This window comes from Pimephales promelas, chromosome 21 (genome assembly GCF_988280905.1).
Source record: "Pimephales promelas chromosome 21, fPimPro1.hap1.1, whole genome shotgun sequence".
NCBI lineage: Eukaryota > Metazoa > Chordata > Actinopteri > Cypriniformes > Leuciscidae > Pimephales > Pimephales promelas.
Window position 1 is genome coordinate 7,062,379 of NC_142789.1, and position 6,000 is coordinate 7,068,378.

At 37.4% G+C, this 6,000-nt stretch overlaps 1 protein-coding gene across 1 annotated transcript in view; it reads right to left on the reverse strand.

Moving 5' to 3' along the window:
• arid3a (AT-rich interaction domain 3A) overlaps nucleotides 1-5,753 on the reverse strand; it is a 43,003-nt gene extending 37,250 nt beyond the window's left edge. The window contains exon 1 of the mRNA XM_039667413.2: nucleotides 5,498-5,753. The gene's annotated coding sequence lies outside the window, so the exon portion shown is untranslated. The remainder of the gene's footprint in view (nucleotides 1-5,497) is intronic.
• Between the last annotated feature and the right edge of the window lie 247 nt (nucleotides 5,754-6,000).

The window sequence follows — 6,000 nt, forward strand, 5'->3', positions numbered from 1 at the left end:
TGCCATTTAAGTGTAATCACTGAACTTAAATATACAAGCTTGTTAAAAATCATCATTAAAGAAGAAAATTTCAAATGGCATTTAGAGGCTTTTGCATCTGAACTCTTCATATACTGTATATATTTCATTAATGCATCATTAAAGTGCATCTCATTTTTCATTTTCATCATTCTTTTGCTAGCTGTGACTGAAATCACCGTACAAACATACGTTTGGATGTTGATGATTTAGTATTCAGGAGGAAGTGGGGGTAGCTTAGAACGGCCAATTTTCCATCAGTATTAGCCTGTAAAGTTTCTGCCAGCAAAGACCTGATGGAAATAAACTGGCAGAACGAGTCAGTTGGTAGTTTCATAAAGACTATGTTGTGAGTAGAGCGTACGTGTTTTGCTTTGTATTATAACCTAAAAAAAGACTAAAATCTAGTCTTTTCAGTCAATGACAAAAGAGTCAGAATGATTAATGCAGCTGTAATTCAGCAAATCAAGTCTGTTGATTTTGTTTGCGTGCAACTATGATGGCAAACTGCCAGCCTTAATACAGAAGAATCGTTTGTTAACCAAATCTGGCAATGGCCAAAAACGCTGCAGACCACAGGTTCGAAAGAATGCAGTTTCTGTTACAGATACAGAAACATCTCTCCAAACATTACTCCCGAGTTTCTCTGCAGAAAGAAAAGCGAAGATCAGCTGGCTGGGATTCCCTTATGGCAGACTCCCAAACAGTGAAATCATCACTTTTTTGGCAGGTGCTTGAGGTGAACAGCAGTGCACCACAGAAACGTTTTAATATGTGGCTTCTGGCAAAAGCACAGTTTGAACCCGAGCCAAGCCACTCAATGGAGTCCACACAATCTCCTCCCAACTCTCAGAATGGTATTCAAAAGCAGTGAACTCTGTCTTTTTATAGGCACATCTAATAGTTTTAAGGCAGTGCGTGCGTCTATGAATGCAGCACACATAGTTCCAAAAAGGGGGATGTGTAGCATGATGTGACGCATATAACGCCAACTTGTTTTCTTATCTCACTGTTTGTTTGTATAGCATTTTTGTTTCAAGGTTGCTTTCTGTTTCACTTGTGTAAAGTTTTGCCCAACAGCCCTGTGCTAAAATGGCACACAGAGACATGCATATGGATTAATCTAAAAACAGAGCAGTTCCTTCCTTGAGCTGCAACACTAGATATGTGATCCCTCTCAACACTACCTAGTAACACGCCAAGCTGAAACCAGTTTGGCCAGCTCAGAGTTTGCCAACCTAGAAACCTGCATATAAGATGATGGCTGATATGGTTGCTTCATTATGATCACAAGTGTGACAGGATGCAGGGCCTCATTCCTACATACCTCATCTTATCAGTTCAAACCCCACACCCAATTATTTCACATAGAAACAACCAAAGAACTTACTAAACAGGACTTACAAAACATCACATATGCAGGTAACCAACACCCACATAGGATACATAGGATATGTAGTGCACACAATAGTGACTGATAAGATTTCGTATTTGTTGTGCTTGCATATAAACGCTGAAGAAAGGTGTGATAAAGAATTAGAACGAAATTTTGAATTGTATCATGAAATTTCCAACATGTCGTGCGAAACGGCCCCAAACGACTAACGAGTTCCTCTCCTGGTGCCGTCCCTTCTGTTTGTTGTACTGTCATCTTTATAAAATACCCCTATGTGTGTCATGCAAATATGCAGACAAATAGACTCTTTACGCTACAACGGCCTCTAATGTAGCCACATGATGGGTTACATTTGCTAATGTAGAATCACGCCGTCTGGGTGGCTAGCAGAGCGAAAACTGACCCACATTAATAGAAATTCACTAGACTTTCATCTTCATTGTGCACTTCCTGTGAACGAGTTTTAGACAATACAATCTCTGTAGCCACATATAGTATATCACTGAACACGTTCTAATGAACTAATCATCTCTTTCAAACCAATACATGACATTGTGCCTAAAATCACCCACCAGCAAACAGTAACGGTATTAGTTATTCCATATATATATATTTATAACATGTATAGACCATTTCACAAGATGTAAACAACACTGGTCCAGAAGCACTTCCTGTTTCAGTTTTTTAACACTACATAAAAGCTGGGATAAAATACAACCAACAGAACATTTAAAACTGAATCAAAAAGTTAAACAAACATCTTTAAGATGTTTTCTTTACATGTGAAATAAAGAAAACAGTTACAAACTGAAACAGGAAGTGCTTCTGGACCAGTGTTGTTTACATCTTGTGAAATGGTCTATAACAATGTAATATGTTAACATGTATAACAGTGAGATAAAAACACCCTCTTTCCAAATTGAAAAGTTTTCCAATTTGTCCAAAGATTGTAATGCAATGCCACAAACAACATAAAGATAATTGTAACATGCACTTTCACTTCTGTTGCACTTTTGAGTGCCCAAATATTAGCAAAAAACCAACACACACTTCTCATTTATCAGTCCAGAATCAAATTCTATGGAGTCAACTGTCTTGTCCAGATTAATAATAGAAATTGATATAAATGTAAACATTGTGCATTGAGGAGTTAATTTTTTACAAATCACTATTGACTTCGATAAAATACATATTCCCTCTAAATCAACTACAGTGGGGCCAAACAGTATTTAGTCAGCCACTGATTGTGTTCTTCTACTTAGAATAATGAGAGAGGTCTGTAATTGTACACTTCAACTATGAGAGACAAAATGAGAAAAAAAATCCAGGAAATCGCATTGTAGGATTTTTAAAGAATTTATTTGTAAATTATGGTGGAAAATAAGTATTTGGTCACCGGTCAAACCAGCAAGATTTCTGGCTCTCGCAGACCTGTAACTACTTCTTTAAGAAGCTCTCCTGTCCACCACTCGTTACTTGTATTATTGGCACCTGTTTGAACCCGTTATCTGTATAAAAGACACCTGTCCACAGCCTCAAACAGTCACACTCCAAACTCAGCCATGACCAAAGAGCTGTCGAAGTACACCAGGAAGAAATTTGGAGACCTGCACCAGGCTGGGAAGAGTGAATCTACAACAGGCAAGCAGCTTGGTGTGGAAAAATCAACTGTGAAGAAAATGGAAGACATACAAGACCACTGATAATCTCCCTCTTTCTGGGACTCCACGCAAGATCTCATCCCGTGGGGTCAAAATGATCATGAGAACGGTGAGCAAAAATCCCAGAACTACACGGAGGGACCTGATGAATGACCTGCAGAGAGCTGGGACCAAAGTAACAAAGGCTAACATAAGTAACACACTACACCGAGAGGGACTCAAATCCTGCAGTGCCAGACGTGTCCACCTGGTTAAGCCAGTACAGGTCCAGGCACATCTTAAGTTTGCCAGAGAGCATATGGCTGATCCAGAAGAGGATTGGGAGAATATCATGTAGTCAAAATAGAACTTTTTGGTAAAAACTCAACTCGTCGTGTTTGAAGGAAGATGAATGAAGAGTTGCGTCCCAAGAACACCATAACTACTGTGAAGCATGGGGGAGGAAACATCATGCTTTGGGGAAGTTTTTCTGCAAAGGGGACAGGAAAACTGATCCGTGTTGAGGGAAGAATGAATGGGGTCATGTATCGTGAGATTTTAAGCCAAAAACTCCTTCCATTAGTGATGAACGAAGTTGAAACGTGGCTGGATCTTCTAGCATGATAATGATCCCAAACACACTGCCCGGGCAACGAAGGACTGGCTCAGTAAAAAGCATTTTAAGGTCCTGGAGTGGCCTAGCAAGTCTCTAGACATCAACCCCATAGAAAATTTGTGGAGTTCATGTTGCCCAGCACCAGTCCCGAAACATCACTGCTCTAGAGGAGATCTGCATGGAGGAATGGGCCAAAATTCCAGGTACAGTGTGTGCAAACCTGGTGAAGACTTACAGGAAACATTTGACCTCTGTCAACTTTTGTTATTGACCAAATACTTATTTTCCACCATAATTTACAAATAAATTCTTTAAAAATCCTACAATGTGATTTCCTGGGTTTTATTTTTATTTTTTTCATTTTGTCTCTCATGGTTAAAGTGTATCTAAAATGAAAATTACAGACCTCTCATTCTAAGTGGGAGAACTTGCACAATCAGTGGCTGACTAAATATGTTTTGGACCCACTGTATATCAAGATTAGTATAAGTGGATAACGGATTAAATATGTATATATAGTCTACACAGGCAAATGGACTTTTCTGTTTATGTGGAACAGCAACCAACTTGAAGGCTGAAGAAATATTAAAGAAATTATTAGAAATGGACAGAAATAAGACTATTTAAAGGTTTACTCTTGGGAGTAATAGATCTTTAGGGATCTAGAGCTTTGAGAGGTATTTATGCAATAAACAAACCAAACAAAAACCCAATGAGAGACCACAATCAATTAGTGCATACTGAGATAATGCTCAATTCAGATACAAGTCATATCTCACCCATAATATAAAGAATTAACATATAGCCTAAGCAGGTTATATATTATCCAATATCCATTATATTTCATAAGTAAGAGATAAACAACTGGTTCAATATTCATTACATATAATACAGACAAGTTTTTTTTTTCTGATATGAATTATCAGTTCTATTGATAAACGTTGATGGGTTTCTAAAAACAGCGGCCAACTATTTTACTACAGTGTGCTCTAGCATTTCCTTTTGTCATTTATTGTAAATCGCATAATTATTCAAGCTTAAAGACAATTCTGAAGTGAGCAAAGTGCAAAATTGTATATTTAAAATTTAGACATAACCTTAAAAAAAACACAATTAGAATGTGAAACAACTTTAGAATGGAATAGAAGGGGATTAGGTTATTAGGCAACTCATATTACTAGTCTAATGATTTTATTATTGTGTCAACATTAAAGCAGAAATACAAAATAAAGAATAATAGATTATTAGCACTAAAAAATTAACAATAGACAATTATTGTTTGTCTTGTAAAATATTGTTCAGAGCATATGAACCAATTCTGTTTATAAGACTATTTGTTTAGCCTTTAAAAGGCACATTTTAATTAAAAAGAAAATCAATATAACTTACTACTTCCACAAGATCACAAATAATCGACTCAGATTTTACAAAAAAAAAAAAAAAATCATTACACCAGTACTTTCCTCATCAAAACGGCATCCAAGAAGTTATAGTAAGAAATAGTAAATAAATAGAAATACGAGGATTTACACTCATATAAATCTCGTGTCTTGTCTGGTGGCAGTTAGCCTATGTGTTTGTTTCGTGTGTTTATTCTGATGGCAGTAGCTAACATACACTCGGCTATAACCAACTCTACTCTCATTAATACCAAACAAACACATCATTAGATGAGCTTTAAACAAAAAAAGACAGAAAATAAAACGCATTAAACGTTCTGAAGTGTGAATATATGCCAGATAGGTACTATATTCCTCATATAACGTTAGCCAACACAAACAGGAAAATGTGGATGTGTGATGAGAGGAAAAAAGACACTTCACTTACCAGTTTAACTTCCGTTTATTTTTTTTCTTGGGAAGCGGAAGGAACATTCCTGATTTGCCCGTAAAAACAACACGCTCGCGACGCTCTCTTAATCAATATTTATTCACAGTCACGAACACACGCGAGCGTATAGAAATAATATGGACTGTGCTCTTACTAAATCACCTCTCTCTTCCTCGTTTGATTTCGATATAGAGGTTAATTTGGCAGTAACATCATATGTGCGTCTAATCTGAGGCGGTGCCCCGCGGTCGGAGAGGCAAACCATTGGTTGACAAACAGCAATCAGATGCAAATTCCAAACCTCTGAATCAATGGGGCTGCCTTCCCCCATTCTATAGGAAACATCTACAAATGACTCAACACTAAATGACCTTTGCGCCAAAGATTTGTGTTTGGGCCTGGTGATATATTTGTGTTGATGTCCGAAACCCACTTAGAAAAGCAGACCCTTTAAACCCCCGTCCGTCTTCATCTGTGTGAGGTGTACATGTATACATGAT